Source organism: Squalius cephalus, assembly GCF_949319135.1.
Source record: "Squalius cephalus genome assembly, chromosome: 8".
NCBI classification, from domain to species: domain Eukaryota; kingdom Metazoa; phylum Chordata; class Actinopteri; order Cypriniformes; family Leuciscidae; genus Squalius; species Squalius cephalus.
Window position 1 is genome coordinate 18,519,603 of NC_137129.1, and position 20,203 is coordinate 18,539,805.

Below are 20,203 nucleotides of genomic sequence, written 5' to 3' on the forward strand. Positions count from 1 at the left end.
GAAAATTCTCTCATAATGTATTTAGATCGTTAACCTCTTGTTGTTTCAAACCTGTTTGACTCAAAAGCTCCAAATCAAGCTGACTATACACTATGCACTCATACTATGCACTATGTAGGCTACTCTACCATCTTGTGTATAAATGTTGTAAGGTTATTTTGTCATTTAACATCAGCCCCTCCCTCTCTGGTTTGTAAGAAAAGCTGTGACATTTGAGTGCATGACATGTCCAACATTCCACACTTTGTTTTTCGGGTAATTAAGTGCATCATCTAGGTATTTATTATGGTGGCCGAGAGAGCTCAACGCGCTGCAACTGAAGAAAATACATGCAAATAGAGAAACACCCGCAAATTAAGAAAACATCTTCATCAGTTTCACAACACACGTGTGCTCCAAATACTCCAAATACACAACCAAATACAGAAACTCACTGCAGCAGATAGCACAGACCACAACGTAAATGTTTCCAGGGGACCACAAATAGCAAAGAACCTGGCTGGGACATGCTTATAGCTCAAAGTCTACTTTATTTTATTTTATATTGTTATTAATATTTAATTTTTTTGCTAAACATACAGAGATGACATGTTTATGACATACAACTTTGTATATAATATACAAAATGTATTAGCAATATGTTCAATGCCATCAGAAAAGAACAATGAGCTGAAAACTAAACTAAATAAATAAATAAAAAGATAGAGAAAAACAGAGGGAAAGATATGAATCTGTACATCAGTTACATTGTACAAATGTTGTCATGTTATGTTTAAATAAGTTTCATAAGAAATGTTAGGGAATACAGGGTCCAAATATGAGACGGCAAGTTTTAAAGTTGAGACACCCACACACAGATATATAAGGCAAATCTTAAAAACTTTTTTGCAACAGTTATGCTAACAGCAATAGTAAGATATTTCTGGTAATTACAGCTATTCAGCTGATGGACACCTGCTGCGTTGTCATGGGAACATCCCAGGTAAAAATAATGAGGAAATTACGTCGTCTTTTGTTGCTTCCTTCATCAAGTGCATTCCAAACGGCTACATAATGACACACAAGTGCCCTGCTCACTCCAAAGTTCCCACTTCAAGGGCTCTGCCCTTTGAAGGGAGTAGGACATAGGGTCTTCACGAGCAATAAGCACGTCCCAGCTGGGTCCGTCACTTATTGGGGTCCCCTGGAAACATTTCCGTTGTGGTCTTTGCTATTTGGAGCGCGTTTCTGTATTTGGTAGTGTTGTGAACTTTTGCAGCGAGTTTCTATTTGGTTGTGTTGTGAGTATTTGGAGCACACATGTGTTGTGAAACTGATGAAAATGGTTTCTTAATTTGTGTGTGTTTTTCTATTTGCATCTGTTTTCTTCAGTTGCCGCGCGTTGAGCTCTCTCGGCCACCGTCTGTCAAGCTTCAAAAAGGACTACAAAACCACTATCAAAAAGCTTTAGTAGGCCAGATGACTTGTCCCAAAATCATGCCATAACTTTGTGTGAAAAACAACTGGAATTTACAGTTTCTTTCAAATGATCTTCCCCTCTACTGAAGCTCTGAATGTGTGTACATTTTTAGATTCAAAACTAATTTTGATGTCATTTAAATTTGAGAATTGCTGCAGAAGGGGATGACAAACTTTCTCTTTTTTTTCCTCACATAAAGGCCTCTGAACACTCAAAATATTATTCAAGATCAGAATAAGCTACTTTTATGATGATTTATGAATTATTATGTTTTTCTGTTGTTATTTTTTTATTGGAGTTTGAAAGGCTAAAGTGAGTATGAGCTATTGTATGAAAAATGAATGTGTGTAGATTCTTCAAAAATTCTCCTTTTGTGTTCCAAAGAAGAAAAAAAAAAAAAATTCACACAGCATACGATTTTGAAACAAAATGAAGGTGAGAAAATAGCGATGGCTTTTTTCATTTTAAGTGAACTTATCCTTTAAAACCACGACCCTACATTGGACAAGCGGCTTGGAGACTGGATGGATAATTCTGTACACCATTCCAAATATCAGGTCAATTTAATATCTGAATATGTGCATGAAACCAAAAATTAGCAATGTGCCCAATCTTACATGTGTGGCACTATTACAGGCCTCTGTCTCCACGTATCAAGAGCACCCATTAACGTCAGACAATAGAAGCTTCCGGATTCACGGGTCCTTTTCATCCCTGAGAGCAGGATTTGTCAAAGCAGCATGTGTTATTGAACCTGGGTTTCTCACCATGCTCAATGCAAATGAGAACAGCCTGATTTATTCCCAGTGTTTGATGGATTTATTCTGACAGAGGAAGTGACAGCTCTGTGACAGCCAAGCCCCCCCAACCCTTTTCTATTTCAATTCTTATTCTATAATGCATTCTATTCTGAAATTCTTTCTCAGCTCTCGGGGCTTTTTCTCAGCATTGTGTTGTAGAAAGGGCTGCATTATTCATGATCATATATTCATTGTCATTTCATATACTACCTCTGATTTGCATTCAACTCCATCCTCATACTCACTGATAACTGCGGATACTTTGTAAATTCTGTGAGGAATAGGCTGATATGTATTTTCAATTACTTTATGTTCATGATGTACAGACCATGACGTTATATGGACTTGTTAAAATAGTGTTTAATATGGCATGGCACATAAGCCTAGAAATATATTTGACCGTTGTTTTAATTCTGAAGCGGCGTTCAGACCGGCAGTGTTTTGTAGAGGCAAAGCAACCAGAAGTCATTCATTTTTAATGAGAGTTGGTGATTTGGAGCAACTAGCAACAAAGTCCAGCAGTTTAACTTTATGTAAATGAGGAATGTAGGAAGCATGAAGTACAATGACACACAACAAAGCGACCGGAAATCATTCTTTTCCATTGGGAGTTGGTGATTTGACATTACAAATGACAAAGATCACTGTTGACGCAACTTTGGGCTCCAGTTCATACATATGTGAATGCGGGAGACTGGAAACGCAAGCTCATACAGAACATTTTGCATGTATGAAAGTTGTCAATTCGTATATGAGATGTCATGTGACCAAAACAAGATCTAAACATCACAGATTAGCCTCGTGGCTGAAACCAAAGAACTTGCCGGACAGGAGAGTAGATGAACAGTATACTTCCACATTTTGAATGAATTGTTATTTGTGATTATTATTTATTAAAAATCCAAAGAAGTTTTGCATTCTCGAAGACAAGAGTTGACCCGTGGTTTGAAAGGATAGTTCACCCAAAAATGACAATACTGTTATCATTTACTCACCCTCATACAGTGTCAAACCCTTCATTTTCAGAACATAAATGGAGATCATTTTAATATTCTGTCATCATTTTTTTGTCCATTCATTGAAAGTCCACAAAAACAAAATAGTCAATCTTCAAAAAGTTCATCAGACATCACCGTAATCTGTATATGATGAACTGATTTAATTTAGGCTTTTATTCATGTATAAACATGTATCAACGAACGTACATAAATTAGAGCACAAACAATAGGGTAAACAGAATCTCATGCATAACTGGCGCACAAGAAAAAATTGTGGAATCTCAAACATGCAAGAACAACCTCATTGGTTTGTTACCAAATCTGTGGAATTGTGTTTGCTTGATCACTGATTTATAAACAATGTAGAATTTCAAAGAGTCTGGCTAATGGCTATATCAGCTTTTTAATAAAATAGACCAGATGAGTAGCTGAGAGCGGTAAATGCTCAACTATACTCTTACACAGCAAATACACCTATCCTCAGGCCTGCAGAGGACATCAATGCTGAACTCCTGCTCTTCCTGTAGGCCGCTGGACTGTCTGCTATGATAATGATGGTGATGGGTTGAAGGTGATAATAACTGTTGTCTGCATGAATTCTCCTGGGTCGTGCTATGATGGATAACATCGGAGGTGTTTCGTAACATGCCGGACGTGGGTGGAGGTCATCCTTGCTGCACTGATATTGCTATGTGGGATAAAAAAAAAAATCATAATATATTCATGCGGTTGCCTTAACTAGTCCAGAACGAAAACTTTTTTTTTGGTATCAGTCTGGCGATTCAGAATAGCTGTCGTGAGGGGTGTGTGGTCCCCCGCTGGCTGGGGTCCCGGCTGTTTGAAGCACATCGGCCGCAGCGCTGGTTTTGATCAGCGCTGGATCTGCGAGATCAGAAAGTGGATCAGGAGCTCCCAGGGGACAGTCATTTACACGTGCCTCCTACTGAGGGGAGAACACGCAATTATACATTGGTTAAGATGCTAATGCTCAACGGTGCCCCTCCCAACACACACACACTCATTCACAAAGGCCATTTTTTTTGAGCCCACACTTCTCATGGCTTCAGCTTTATGCATTGAACTTAACATGATAGAGTCACTAACCAATCTTGTCTTTGCAAAGTTACTGTGAAACAGTGGGTTAATGTATGTATGTATGTATGTATGTATGTATGTATGTATGTGTGTATTTATTTATTTAAAAGATGGACATTTTTTTCATGACAATAAAATAGTGTTTGGCAGTTTTGCTATGTTCCTGGGTCCTTTGCACTTCTATAATATCAACAACAATAATAATAAATGGCCAATTATTAAAATAATATTCCAGGTGTATTCCCCCCCCCCCCCCCTCTTTTTTTTTCTTTCTCTAAATATTTCAAATGGTATAATTTTAAGGGTTTAAATGATATACAGTTTATAGGGTTTAACTTCTTTCCATTCTGTTTGTCTTTGTACTACCCTTTTAACTAACTCTAGGCAGTTCCTTAAAGTCATCATCCTCCAACAATTTACATCATTTTTGGAGGAAAAACAACAGTCCATATTAGTAATAATAAGCAATGGATTTGATGAATTCTGCGATGTTGTCTTCTCATTGTGTAAATATCCAAGCTGTAATTATAGGTCATTTCTGAAAAATATTTCTGAAAGTGTTATACCATTATATAAAACATTTGCCTTAGAAAACAATCTTGTTTTTAAATGATACAGATTTTGATTTTGACAAATTAGTTTGTTCATATTTTGTCTCCAATACCTAATGCATTTACTTTGCTCTTTATTTGGTTGTACTTTTTGAGAAAATATAGACATGAAGTTCATCCACCCTTAAAGCCCCAACTGCTCCAATTTACAGCAACAGATATTGTAACAGAATAATTCATATTTAATAATTTATTATGTGTTTTAAGAAAAAAACAAGCTTCTGCTTTTAAACCTCTGGTACAATTTATTTTTCAATGGTAATGGATAGAATACCAGTAGTGCTGCCCATAGAATTCATATACCCTTTCACTCCCATCATAAGGTTTGGAAGAGCCAGGACATTTTTTTATATTACTCCGATTGAATTCGTCTGAAAGAAGAATGTCATATACACCTAGGATGGCTTCAGGGTGAGTAAATCATGGGCTAATTTTCATTTTTGGGTGAATTATCCCTTTAAATAAAATCAGATCATTTAGATGACACCAAACAAAGCACATGTTTTAGTGTTTAGCTCCATATTTTCAGTGTTTTACCGGTGCCCCTGGATATACTGTATAACTCAGCCTCCAACAGACAGACACACATCCACTCTCAGCAGCTAATAATGAGCTGTAATGGATGCCGGAACCACTGAAGCTCACTGGATCACTGGTCCTGTTCAAGACTCATTTACTGAGATGACACAGCAGCCATAGGCTGAGCTGAGGAATGAGTCAGATGATCTGTCAATCACAGATCATGTGACTACTGACTGACTGCCCATTAGTGTCCATCACTGTGTCTGCATGCGCTCATCACATCAGAAATTGTGTGTCTTACACTGTGTATATGTGTGAATGTGTGAGCCTGCTTGAATTGATAGTGTTATTAATGATTTACATTTTAACACTCCCATCAATCACAGCGTGTGAAGCCATGTGTGAAAGTGCAAGTCACACCCTCCTTTTTTTCAGGCATGTCTGTCGGTGTACTTGAGAGAATTTCCTTGCAGGCCTCTTTTCATAACCATTGTTTATTACCTTGCAGATAATTATATGTGGGTAATTCTTAGGAATAATTTTGCCTGGTAATTATCATATTTTTTTGTATTAATAATAATAATTACTAATAAAAACATTATTGGCACTGTTATTAATAAAACAGCATCAGTGCTGTAAATTGAGGGTACCATGAATTGTTTTTATAAATACTTTTTGTTAAACTGGTTAAAACTATCTCTTCACATCCTAATAGCAATCAATAATAGAAGTGGTCTACATATTAAAACATATATTTTAGGTGGAAGTCTCAGGGCCGAATGCAATGATATAATGTCCTACCTGCCAGACAATATGTTTTTCCATACCTCCGCGCACCCTGCTCGCGCAGATATTACACATCATCAGAGCATTCCGTAAGTACAGAGTTGTGGACAGACAGTCACTGAGCGCCACAAACAAACAGAAGCCACCTTTTACATTTCCTCCTGAACCAAAACATCGAGCTTTTGCTGCATTCACGCAATGTCATAACCGTAATTCCAAGATGGCAACCTGTGACATTCAACCCATAGTTGATATACAGTTTATATATAAGCTCACATATATAAGCGCACACATTGCAGAATCTGGAAAATGTTAATTATTTTAACAAAATAAGAGTGATTGTGTAAAATGCATGTTATTTTTTATTTAGTACTGTCCTCAGATATTTTACATACAAGATTTTTTTACATAGTCCACAAAACCCCCAAAATTGCTGAATTTATAAAATTGACCCTGTTAAAAAATGTATATATTTGATTCTTAATAATGTGTGTCGTTACCTGGATGATCCACGGCTGTTTTTTGTTTTTGTTTTGATGGATGTTCATGAGTCCCTTGTTTGTGCTGAAAAGTTAAACTGCCTAATGTTCTTAAAAAAATCCTCCAGATCCTGCAAAATCTTTGGTTTTCCAGCATGTTTTACATTTTTGAACCCTTTCCAGCAGTGACTGCATGATTTTGAGATCCATCTCTCACACTGAGGACAAATGAGGGACTCATGCGCAGCTATTACAGAAGTTTCAAACATTCACTGATGCTCCAGAAAGGAAACACGATGCATTAAGAATCTGGGGTGAAAACTTTTGAACAGGATGAATGTGTAAATGTTTCTTATTTTGTTTAAAGATCATATTTTTTTCATTTAGTACTAGAAGCGATAGAAGATACTTATATGTTTCCCAGAAGACAAATTAAGCAAAGCTGAATTTTCAGCATCATTACTCCAGTGTTCAGTGCCAAAAATCATTCTTATGAGCTGATCTGCAGCTTTTTTTTATTATTATTATCAATGCAGCTGAATACTTTTGTGTTTTTTCCCCCCATAATTCTTGGATTCTTTCTTTAAAACAAAATCTTATTAACCACACACTTTTAAATTGTATATATAATATGTATTGAGTCATTACTAGTGTGTTACCATGACCTTTTCTTTAGAATACTGATCCAAATAATTACTAATTCCTTTAGAAGGATGTAGTAACACTTGAGTCATTACTATCCAATACTTCTCAAAACACTCCAAAGCTTACAATGACTCCAGTCATTAGAGAGTTATCATGCTATTCACTTTAGAATACTGTTTCAAATAATCTTCACTTTAGAATTAATTATACATTATGCATTCTTTAAATTAATAATGAACCTGTATATAGTAGGTTTTGGTAGTTACTCACAGTGCACTTACCAAAGACAGTACTGGGTAATATCAGGTAACTACATGGGTTAAGGTTAGGTTTAGGGGTAGTACAGTTATTACCCAGTTAATGCAATTACTATAATAAGTACATTATACTTAAGTACAAGTACTGTATTATACTATACCGAGGTATGAAAAAAACAGTATTGATTAGCTAATAGTGAACTACCAAACAACTGAGCACTACTTACTAATTCATTAATCAAAGTTTCTTGTTAGTTAATAGTAGTTACTAGAATGTTAATAGTGTGTTACAAATTTTTTTCCGGTGTAGTTATTCATTCACGACGGAACAGTATTCTAAAGTGTTACCAAATGAAATGATGATGAAAGGGGAAATGCAAAAAGGCTGATAATTCATTAAACAATAAGCATGAATCACTGTATAATACGGTTCAATTTTTTAATAATTTAAACATTTGGATTTTAGAATACTTTTACTGCAGGTGAATTTTTTATATCTTGTTAATTTCAAAGTTATTGTATTATGTATCAAGTTAATTTCATTAGTTACTATATTACAAACAAACATGAATTAACAATGAACAGTATATTTATAAATTAACATTAATGTAGATTAATAAATGTCGTAAGTTGTTCATTGTTAGCTCATGATACCTTATGTGTTAACTAATGTTAATGAATTGAAATTTGTAAATTGCTTCTAACAAAATTAATAAATGTGTGTTTTTACATGTTGAATTCAGTTGAACATTATGCCGTTTAGAAGACACTTGCTCGGATAGCATTATTGTTGTGTCTTACATCAAATTTGCAACTTTCTAATGTTTTGTTGTGGAGTAAAAGAGGTTTTCATAAAAAGCAATCGATCATACCATAATCAGCTGTTCACCATGTCTTTTTATATTTTCCTTTCCCCCAGTTCTCAGCATTATCATATCACTGCCAGGTTTCATTCATGGTCCAACTCACTGAGAGAGAGAGATGGAAGGAAGGAAGAGAGAGAGAGAGAGAGAGAGAGAGAGAGAGAGAGAGAGAGAGAGAGAGAGAGAGAGAGAGACGTCTAAAAAGGTGTCATAGACATCTCATTACATTTTCATGTGCCACTAACTGCCCCGTATCCAGCGGCAGGTCACGTGAGAAGAGGCGCAGTATCATCCATGATTTAGGGAACTGTTTTGCTAGAGGCAGACGCCTGTGCTCACGCTCCTGAACGTTAATTAATTTCCCACTCGTCACTTCACACTTCCTTCCCTGCAGCCATCTTCCTCTGCTCTGTTCCAGGTAGCATCTTGTGTGCCTGGGATTAATTCCGAATGCTTTTATATTGACAGGTCAGATCCAACAAAAGTCTGGGGGCTCTTAATTGCCTTGTTAGGGCTTCAGAAAGCTAGTCTAAAGATGAGGAAGTAATCCCTGGCCAGTCCATATGTTTGATGGTGCAAAACGATTTAGAGTGACTTTTCTTTATTCTTGAAAAACTGCATACATACGTGTACAGATTTTAATGTTACACAATGATGCAGAAGAAAATGTGACTTTTCTTTCACAGTTCAGGAGTTATGTTTCATTTAAGGGGTTAAGGGATTAGTTGAGTCGAAATGAAAATGTATTGAATGAAAAATCGTTTACTAACCCTTCCGATGCTGTTTAAATTCCTTTCTTTCATAGAATACAAAAGGAATGCTGACTCTGCTGTGACACAAATTATACTGATGCTGTGATTTACAAAAAACCGACAACGATAAAAGGAATCTATATGACTTGTATGCTATATAAACGTATTCAGAAGTCATATAGTATGACAGCTTTGTGTGAAGAACAGATCCAAATGTAATTGTAGCTCTAGTTTAGGATTTCTTTTTTAATGTTTCAATGTTTACAGTATATGTGGTTAAAAGCCTAAATTCAATCTGTTCATCATACAAAGCGGTCAAGTCTCTTCAGAAAATTTGGAATAAACTAAACCACTCAATTCATATGGATTAGTTTTACGATCTCTTTATGAACTTTTTGAAGAGTCAAAGTGGTAGTTGTGTGGACTGTCAATGGAGGTACAAAAATATCTCAGATCTCATTAAAATTAATTATCCTTATTTGTGTTCCGAAGATGAACAAAAGTCTTACGGGTTTTGAAAGACATGAGGGAGAGTAAATGACAGAATACAGAATACATTTTTTTGAAAGGATGTAACCTTTTAAAGTCCCCATGAAATCAAAATGTAATTTTATTTAGTTTTAGTTTGAATATGTTAGCCTTAAGGTTATATATAAGTTAGTGTGCTTCAAAACAACGACAAAATTCACATTTAGAAAATATAAGCGTTCAACACTCACAGTCTCTCACTTCCGCCAATATGGATCACGGATTAAAAAAAAAAGAATAGATGACGGAAATTTCTGTTAATGGATGGGAAAGATTTAACATGGATTTAGGACAATTATAATGCAGGATTTTACATTTACATTTACATTTATTCATTTAGCTGACGCTTTTATCCAAAGCGACTTACAATTGCTATATATGTCAGAGGTCGCACGCCTCTGGAGCAACTAGGGGTTAAGTGTCTTGCTCAGGGACACATTGGTGTCTCACAGTGGATTCGAACCCGGGTCTCTCACACCAAAGGCATGTGTCTTATCCATTGCGCCACACCACCACCAATTTTGAAATGGGCACTTCTCATCCAGCCTAACCATACCTAACTTCAGTGTGCGAAGTTAGGTATGGTTGGGTTCATATCTGGTCTTTATATGGAACACTTAAATATACATAGAAATTATTATTATTTATTATTATTTATATTATAACTATCATTATTATTGTGAAAAATTACACTAATTCCTTTTACTATATATCTGTTGATGTTTGTTTGGAAAATAAGGTAAACAATGGTTGACAACAAGTAAGACAATTATTATTATATGTATTAGTTATTCATTTTCACTTTTTTTCAAAGCGACATATGAGAGAGTTGTAAAATGAAAATGGATAGTATTTGATAAAATATTTGAATATTTACAGGTTGGCAAATCTAAGGACAGTTTGAGAGATTGCTGAGATTTTGTCTGAAACGACATGTATGAGATTACTGGGGTCTTTTTCTCAGGAGAAACCTCTGAGAAATAAAAACAGAAGTCAACATGAAATCAGAAAAATGGTGCACATCTTTATCTTGCCATTCTTTCATCAAAATGTAATAACTTGTACCACCTCCGAAACAACATTCCTGTTTGGCTTCCTAACTCCCACTTTCACAATCCAATCCTTTCTGACTAGAAAACTCAAATCAAAGGCTACATTTTTCTCATTATTGACTATTTTATTAGTAAGTAAATGCCATCTCTTTCTAAGAGAAACATTTGAGCTAATAAAGAGATAATTTGTATTTTTTCTCCTCTATGAGGAGGTGCTTATACGTATACCATTCATGATGCATTGGAAATTAAAAGCTGCCTTTCTTGTGCAAGATATCACAGAGACATGAACAGACATGCACATGCGGTGCCCTGCGGGAGGTTTGAGGAGACGGTAGAATCAGACCCCCCACTAGCTGGAGGGGTTGAGAGAGAGAGAGAGAGAGAGAGAGAGAGAGAGAGAGAGAGAGAGAGAGAGAGAGAGAGAGAGAGAGAGAGAGAGAGAGAGAGAGAGAGAGAGAGAGGGGAGGGGGGGAATGAGGGAGGTGTATCCACACCTCCACTCATCTGCCACGCTACATCAGTTACTTAGGCTTTGAGTCTACAAGGTCCCAGGACCACATCCCCACAACGTCAGCAAATTCAACTTATGGATGGACCCTACACACACATTAGAGGGCTAACACAACATACTTAAAGGGATAGTTCACCCAGAAATGAAAATTCTGTCATAATTTACTCACCCTCAAGCTGTTCTAAACCTGTTTCTGTTAAACCGTTTCTGGTCCCCATTGACCTCCATAGTATATTTTATTCATAATATGGAAGTCAGTATAGGGACCAGCAACTGTTTGGTTACCCACATTCTTCGAAATATCTAATTTTGTGTTAAACAGAACAAAGGAACTCATACAGGTTTAGAACAGCTTGAGGGTGAGTAAATGATGACAGAAATGTCATTTTTGGGTGAACTATCCCTTTAAGGTAGTGTATAGGGATTTACATATCTGTTACTTTAAAGGACAAAGTAAATTGTGACAAAGTTGATTAACAGACAAAATTGACCTAAGAGTATGACAAAACCTTTTACAACCCCCCCCCCCCCCCCAATATAATTCTTAAGTAAATGATTCATAAGTAAATTAAATAAATAAATATGTAAAGGGAAAGTATGTTTATTTATTTTTTTATGTTATATGCATTATGTAAGATGCAAATAGGTTATTCATAAATTGATTTCTAACTGAAGTAGGCTACAAATACTGTCTCTATGTAGTGTGCAGCACAACAGTTTGAGGTCGGTAAGATTTTTTCATGTTTTTGAAAGAAGTCTTTTATGCTCATCAAAGCTGCATTTGTTTGATCAAAAATAGAAATAGTATTTTTTTATTTTATTTATTTTATTACAATTTAGGATAACTGTTTTCTATTTGAATATAGTCTATGTAAAAAAAAAAAAAATTCCTGTGATGGCAAAGCTGAATTTTCAGCATCATTACTCCAGTCTTCAGTGTCACATGATCCTTCAGAAATCCTTCTAATATCCTGATTCGCTGCTCGAGAACATTTCTTATTATTACCAATGTCAGAAACAGCTGTGCTGCTTAATATTTTTATGCAAACAGTTATCCATTTTTTTCTGGCTTCTTTGATGAATGAGTATTTAACAAATATTGCATCTATTTCGCTTCATAAAGTACGCAAATAGCATGCGAGCGTCACTACGGGAAGTAGAAAGTGTCCAACGTCACGTCTCCATTTTCAAATCCTCACGAGTGGTAAATCTCCCAAACGAGTTATCTAGCTGCTGAAGTCGAACACACATTTTAAGCATCTGAACAAAGCAACATCTGCTCAATTTTGTGAGTTAGGGGCGTGACCATCTACGAACTGGCAAAGGTGAGTGAGAGGGAGTGTTTAGGAAACTTGTTTGAAAATAGTCGTTATTATTTAGTGTTGCAAAAATACTCCAATTGACCTTTCATTCCTCATAGTAGTAAAGTTAGAGCTAGTTTGTAATTGTTATTATCTCTAAATAATTGTAATAATAATAATAATATTCAAAGTCAAAAACATAGAGGGCCCTATCTTGCACCCAGCGCAATTGACTTAGTACACCGACGCATGTATCATTCCTATTTTGCACCCGCGCAAAGCGCGTTTTTTCCTCCACAGAAGCACGTCGCTAAACTAGGGAATGAACTTGCGCTCCCTGGGCGGTTCAGCGCAAAAAAGGAGGCGTGTTCCAGCGCAAACGTTCCTTCATGCTATTTTGCAGGTTTAGAAAACAGTTGCGCCACTAACCAGGAAAAAATGGTTTAAAGTCAGTGGCGCGTTGCGCATGTTATTCATATGCTATTTTAAGGGCGTATGCTTGGCCATAATCAATGTAGCGTGTGCACAACGCGCATACACTTTGATTCTCTCATCTACACAGAAGCAGCAGTTTTCATTTTTGCAAATCATACATTATTACGATAGATAGATAGATAGATAGATAGATAGATAGATAGATAGATAGATAGATAGATAGACAATTTATTATAAAAGCATACATCTAGCTTACACAGTTACCCAAATTATCATACGCCTTTTTAACCGAATGGGTGGGTTTCTCCATCCCCAACGTCCCTGACGAGAGCGTTGCTCTCCTCGGCTGTGAACCGCTCCTCGCGTGCGTCTGGCAAATCCGCCGTTATAATAGGAATCCGCTTTAGAACAAGCGCGCCTGCTCTTAAAGGGAATGTGAGATGACGCTCTGATTGGTTTATTTCACGTTACGCCCAAACCACACCTATGAATAATGAAGCTACTTCAGACCAACCCATTTTAGATTTGCGCCTGGCGCAAGAGTCATTTATCCCGCCGGGAAAATAGCAACAGCGCCAAGACCCGCCCACAAAGTTACTTGCGCTTTGCGCTTTGACACTTGCGTTTCAGATCGTTAAAATAGGGCCCTAAAAGTCTTTATCCTCAGGTTGATAATTATCTTGGGTAGCCTAAATGCGTGTTTGTGTTCTAGAAAAAAAAAGTCACATTCAGTGGTCTCGGTTCGGTTGCCATCATGCATATGAAGAAAAATAATTTTTGATTTGCTTGTGTGTGTGTGTGTGTGTGTGTGTGTTAATGAGGATTTGTGGTGTTTTGTGTGGTGAAATTTGCATGTTTGTGTGTGTTAGTGGGTGGGCGAGGAGGTGTGTAAGAGTGTGTGAAGAGAGCTGAGGTTTCAGGCCTCCTCTGAATTCACACACAGCATACAAATACATTCAATTAAAGGCAGTCTATGAATTCTGAATCTGAATGGAAGCTGACTTTTAATTATCCTGTCGTTTATCTGTATGTGTGTGATCTGTCTGTGTGTGGGACAGTGTGTGTTTTGTCTTTGTTGTGTGTACTCTCTTCTGGTGCTGTGATCGCCTCTGATGAGCCCTGGGCTGAATAATTGATTGGCGGCTCTGAAAGTTTGATGCTTTTGCCTGCAGGCGGGATTAACCTGCAGTCTGTCTGTCACACACACATAGTAGACGCCGACCCGGTGCTCATCTACAGAAGCTATATCTACACCCTGTGGCCCTCATTGAGAATGCACCTGCTGTTCACAAACTGATGTTTTATCATTTATTTAAACATTTTCATCCAGAGTCTCGACTGAATATCTTTTTCCGTTGCTTTAGTTCAGTCAAATTCATTTGACATTACTTAAGTTCGGCAACATACAGTGGGCTCAAAATTATTTAGACACTTAAGTGACAACTTAAAATGAATTTCATTGAATTGGACACAAAATACCACAGCAAGTGTCATCTGTGGTCAAATGCCATTAGAGCTAACTTCACTTTTTGCAATGACTTTTAATCAGCTGGTGTTTTGGTGATTTTTAGGTGTTTTAACAGAGCAACCACAAGTTTAGAGAATCACATTAACTATGCCATTGATAAAAATAACACTTTAGCATACAGTTCACCCAAAAATTAAAATTGTGTCATAATTTACTCGCCCTCAAGTTGTTCCAAACCTGTATGAGTTTCTTTCCTCTGTTTAACACAAAAGATGATATTTTGAAGAATGTTGGTAACCAGACAGTTGCCGGCACCCAATGACTTCCATAGTGGTGGAGGGTGGGTTGGGGGAATACTGTAAAAGTCAATGGCTGGTTACCAACATTCTACAAAATATATTTTGTGTTCAACAAGAAAGAAACTCATACAGTTTGGGAAAAATTTGAGGGTGAGTAAATGTCAGCATTTTCATTTTTGGGTGAACTATCCCTTTAATACAGAAATAATATACTTTAAAAGAATAGACTTAAGACGCAAGTTTTTTTTTTATCCAATTAAGTAGGTCTTTAGTACATCTTTATTTGTAATCTCATAATTACATTGAATATGGTTGAAGTGTACTGCCGATTGTCCTGACAAGCATTTATGGTAAATTAAAACATATTGGAATGTCATCTCTATGATACTAATATATTTGTCATTACCAGTGTTGGGGAGTAACTAGTTACATGTGAATGAAAGTCTTATCTTGTTGCAGGGAGTGAAGAGAAGTGGCTGGTGGGCTGAAGACTGGCAGACAATGACACACAGAAGACTGAAGATGACGACGACGAGACAGTTTGATGCACAGGTAAGTTTTCCACAAGTTGAGTTTATGTTTGGGCCCTACTTACGCTACAAACCATCATTATGGAGTAGCACAGATTACACAAAATTTAAATATGCTTTGAGGTTCCTAGAACAATTAATATGCAACATGCCTATAGTCAAAGTTTAGTGGTAGGCTAATATTAAATAGTCATTATAATACAATATAATGCAGGATGTGCTCTCTCAGTTGAGAGAAGGTCAAAACTCCAATAAAGTCGGAGGATATTAAGGCCCGGATATCATTTTCATTTTCATTTTCATACTTAATTTTCCGTGCTCCGCTCTGTCTTTCAAAAAAGGTATACTTCTTCAACACAAGTGTACATTCAGTACAATGAAGCACACTTCTTTTTCACAAGGGGGGAAATTAACCACTAAAGTTTCACAACTAAAATAATTACGAATAATATTATTTCAAACCAATTATTTTCAAGTGTTTTGTTGTAAAATTGTGTTTGTGATTTTTATTTATTTATTTTTAATTTTATATATATATATATATATATATATATATATATATATATATATATATATATATATATATAGTTATAAAGTGTTATAAAATATCAGTAGAAAATGAAAAGGGTACTGGTAATTTTCTTCCACTACATCAGGGGTGCCCAACCCTGCTCTTGCCGATCGACTGTCCTGCACAGTTTATCTCCAACCCTAATCAAACACACCTGAAGCAACCAATTAACATCTTCAGGATCGCTTGAAAATTAAAGGCAGTTGTGTTTGATTAGGGTTGGAGATGAACTGTGCAGGACAGTCAATCGGCAGGAGCAGGATTGGGCACCCCTGCACTACATTATTCATTAATTTTACAATTACAGTATACATTTATTTTAAAAAACAATTTCCTTCAATGCAATCCTTCATATTAACACTATTTTATACTATTTTTATGGAGTTTTCTTCATCTTAAATGATGTTGTCTCTTTAGCTGAAGCCATTTGTGTGCAGATAATTTAAAAAAATGGTAAAGCTGGGATATTGTAAAATATTTTAACAAATACATTTGTCACAAAATTATGGTTCTTATTTTGTAGTGTACATAACTAGGCTACTTTATCAAAAGTGTATTGACTGAATTGTTTAAAATTATTTGTTTGTATCTTGACAAGAGCTCTGACTGATGTGAACATTTTATTTCACATGCATACATAGTTATTGTAAACTGTCCTTGAAATATGTCTGACTTTAATTCTGCTTGCTAGTTCTCTTTCTTTTTTTTTGTTTCCTTTTCTTCTTGCCATTTATTCCGTCCCCCATCCTGACCTCATTCTGCCCATCGACCTTTCTGCTGCTTTAACTGCCCTCACTGTAACATTTGCCAATGTGTTTTGAAAAGTTTCTCTCTCCTTCTGTGTATTTGTCACTTCACTGATGTACGTCTGCTGATTTATTCATGATATGACACTTAATATTATTCACAATGAGAGGAGTCTGCATTCCAGAGTATCCTTTGGGCTGTGTGTGTGTTTGTGTGTGTATGTACTTGTTTAATCTACATTGTGAGGAAATGTCCCCATAAGGATAGTAAAACCTGAAATCACCTACATTGTGGGGACCATCCAGGGAGGGATTCCCCACGAGGGAAATGGGTTAATAAACATACTAAAATTATGCTTATTTGAAAATGTAAAAATGCAAAAAGGTTTCTGTGATGGGTAGGTTTAGGGATAGAATATACAGTTTGTACAGTATAAAAACCATTACACTTACGGAGAGTCTCCACAAAGGTAGCGAAACCAAGTATGTTTGTGTGTTGTGGTTCAGGTAAACCTCACACGATGGGGACAATATGTCCCCATAAAGATGGCAATATCTGAAATCCTTGTCCTTGTGGGGACATTTTTTGGTTATTAATTATGAGTAGTGATGTTTTTTTTTGAAAATCTAAAAATGCAAAAAATTGTCTGTGATAGTTAGGTTTTTGGGGTAAGGTTAGGTGATAAAATCATTACGCGCTTGCATATACTGGCATCAGGCTGTTGGTTTGTATCGGAAAATAGGTGAAATTTAAGTCCCCACAAATGACACATTTAAAAGTTTTTTTTCCTTGAAAAGAAAAAAATTCTTCATGCCTTAGAGGTAAACTGTGTAGGAATTTCTCTCATCTAGCAGTGAAATTGTATTTTGCATTCAAACGAATAGTGCTCTCTAGCGCCCCGCTTTTTCAAATGCGTGTTGCAGCTACGGCCGTTATGTACCAAGAAGCTATGACAACATGTCTTCCAATAGCACTTCATTGAGTTTAACTATGTTCTACTGTTATGCTGCCTATGTAATGAATTACACAACCAAGCAATGAAAAAAAGCTTGTAATTTAGACCATAACATTGACTTGCCTGTCGAGAAGAAAGCATAACATTGACTTGCCTGTCGAGAAGAAAACTGGTAACTTCAGCGTCCCTTTCAAAGTCTTTCTCCTTCATTAGCTCTTTCCACCTGGGAAAAACTATCTCGATATATTCGGCAGTCACGTTTCCTTTTAAATGATTTTTTTTTGCTTTTTTGGCGACGAGGATTCCTTCTCCTGTGTCTCGGCATAAGTATGATCCTGCATTATGAAGTACCGTGCAGTGCAGCCTTTCAAATTTGCCGGGCAGTGACAAGCGCCTCTCACTGTTTCAGCTGGTTTCAGTCACGTGATGCGTGTGTTGTGGAAACGTGTTGAGATAGGCTAGTGCTTTTTGTCCCTCTCTGCTATTATAGTTTTTCAACATGGCGGAACGACATGGAAGCCTCCTTGGACTTACCCGTCCAATGTAATAAAGATAATAAATTCTTTGCTCACGAGGATAAGTCAGATCATTGGCAGAGGTCATTTTACACCAATGAGGACATATTTTTTTAGTCTGTCTGGTTCACTGCAGTTTTAAGGAGAAAGGACTCAACAATGGTGTTGAATTATGAATTTGTATATGGTTTGTCTTAAAGCATATTAAAAACGCCACATAGACATATAAACAACATTTAAATGCTTGATTTTTACCACTGGGAGACTTTATGACATTGAATATGAATCAAGTTTAGATTGAGGTGACAATATTTCTGGAGAAAAGTCACAATTTTTAGCACTTTACAATAATTAAGGATGTCAACACAGTAGTTAACATGAAAAAACAATGTTCAGTAATGAAGATTAATAAATGCTAATATACAGTGCCCTCCACAATTAATGGCACCCCTGGTAAATATGATCAAAACTGGCTGTAAAAAATAAATCTGCATCGTTTATCCTTTTGATCTTTCATTCAAAAAATGTGCAAAATTCTAACCTTTCATTGAAGTAAAAGAATTGAAAGTGGGGGGAAATCACATTATGAAATAAATGTTTTTCTCCAAAACACGTTGGCCACAATTATTGGCACCCCTAAAATTTTTTACGAGTAAAATATCTCTGAAGTATATTCCCATTAATATTTACATTTTTTAGTACACCAGGGTGACTAGGAACATGAAACTGTTCAGCTATGACTTTGTGTTTCACAGGAGTTTAAATATGAGGAAACACAAAGGCCAAATCCCCTTAATCATCCATCACAATGAGTAAAACCCACAGAATATAGTTCTGATGCGCAGCAAAAGATTGTTGACCATCACAAAATAGAAAGTGGCTGTAAGACAATAGCTAAAGAATTGAAAATCCCCATTTTGACCATCAGGGCAATAATTAAGAAGTTCCAATCAACTAAAGATGTTACGAATCTGCCAGGAAGAGGGTGTGTGTCTATTCTGTCTTAATGCACGGCGAGGAGGAGAGTTTGAGTGGCCAAAGACTCTTCAAGGATCACAGATGGAGAATTGCAGAGATTAGTTGAGTCTTAGGGGTCAGAAAGCCAAAAAAAAAAAAACCTAAAAAAAACCCTACATCCCCACATGTTGTTTGGGAGGGTTTCAAGAAAAATCCTCCTCGCTCATCCAAAAACAAACTCCAGCATATTCAGTTGTCAGACACGACTGGAACTTCAAACGGCACAGGGTTCTGTGGTCAGATGAGACTAAAAAAAGAGCTTTTTGCCAGCAAACACGCTAGATGGGTGTAACGAGGTATGTTGTTACGGGAAGAAGGAGGCGGGAACCGGCGAACATTTAAAGACTTTTAATGACAAAAATAAAACAAATACAAAATGAAAGTAAAAGCCAGCAGCCCCTCACGGACGACTGCTGGCAACACAGAACATCAAATAAAACACAGGCCTGTTCCTCTCTCCCTCTTCACTGTCGTCGCTCCTCCTTTATGCTTCCGCCCCTCCGTGAGAGATGCGAGACCGGTGCGTCGCGCACGTGTCGCTCATTATCAATCACGCCACCGGCCTCGCGCCGTCCTCCCACGGCCCTCGACCTCGTCGTGCTCGCCACAATGGGTTTGGTGCACACAAGGATAAAAAGTACCCCATGTGTACAATTTAATATACCATTGGATCTTTAATGTTGTGGGCATATTTTTCTGCTGGAGGTCCTGGACTTCTTGTTCAGATACATGGCATTGTGGATTCTATCAAATATCAACAGATAAAAAATCAAAACCTGACGCCTTCTGCTAGAAATCTTATAATGGGCTGTGGTTGGATCTTCCATCAGGACAACGATCCAAAACAAACATCAAAATCAACACAAAAATGTATTGTGGAGCACAAAATGAAGCTTCGGCCATGACCGTCCCAGTCCCCTGACCTGATGAGTGGAGTGAACTGAAGAGAAGAAGCACAAACATGGATCTGGGAATCTGAAGGATCTGGAGAGATTCTGTATGGA

General features: G+C 36.7%; 1 long non-coding RNA gene across 1 annotated transcript in view; it reads left to right on the forward strand.

Moving 5' to 3' along the window:
- The first annotated feature begins 15,384 nt into the window (after window positions 1-15,384).
- The window catches only part of LOC307162641, a 65,924-nt gene continuing 61,105 nt past the window's right edge, over window positions 15,385-20,203 (forward strand). Inside the window, exon 1 of the long non-coding RNA XR_013821956.1 lies at window positions 15,385-15,416. This is a non-coding gene — a long non-coding RNA (uncharacterized lncRNA). The remainder of the gene's footprint in view (window positions 15,417-20,203) is intronic.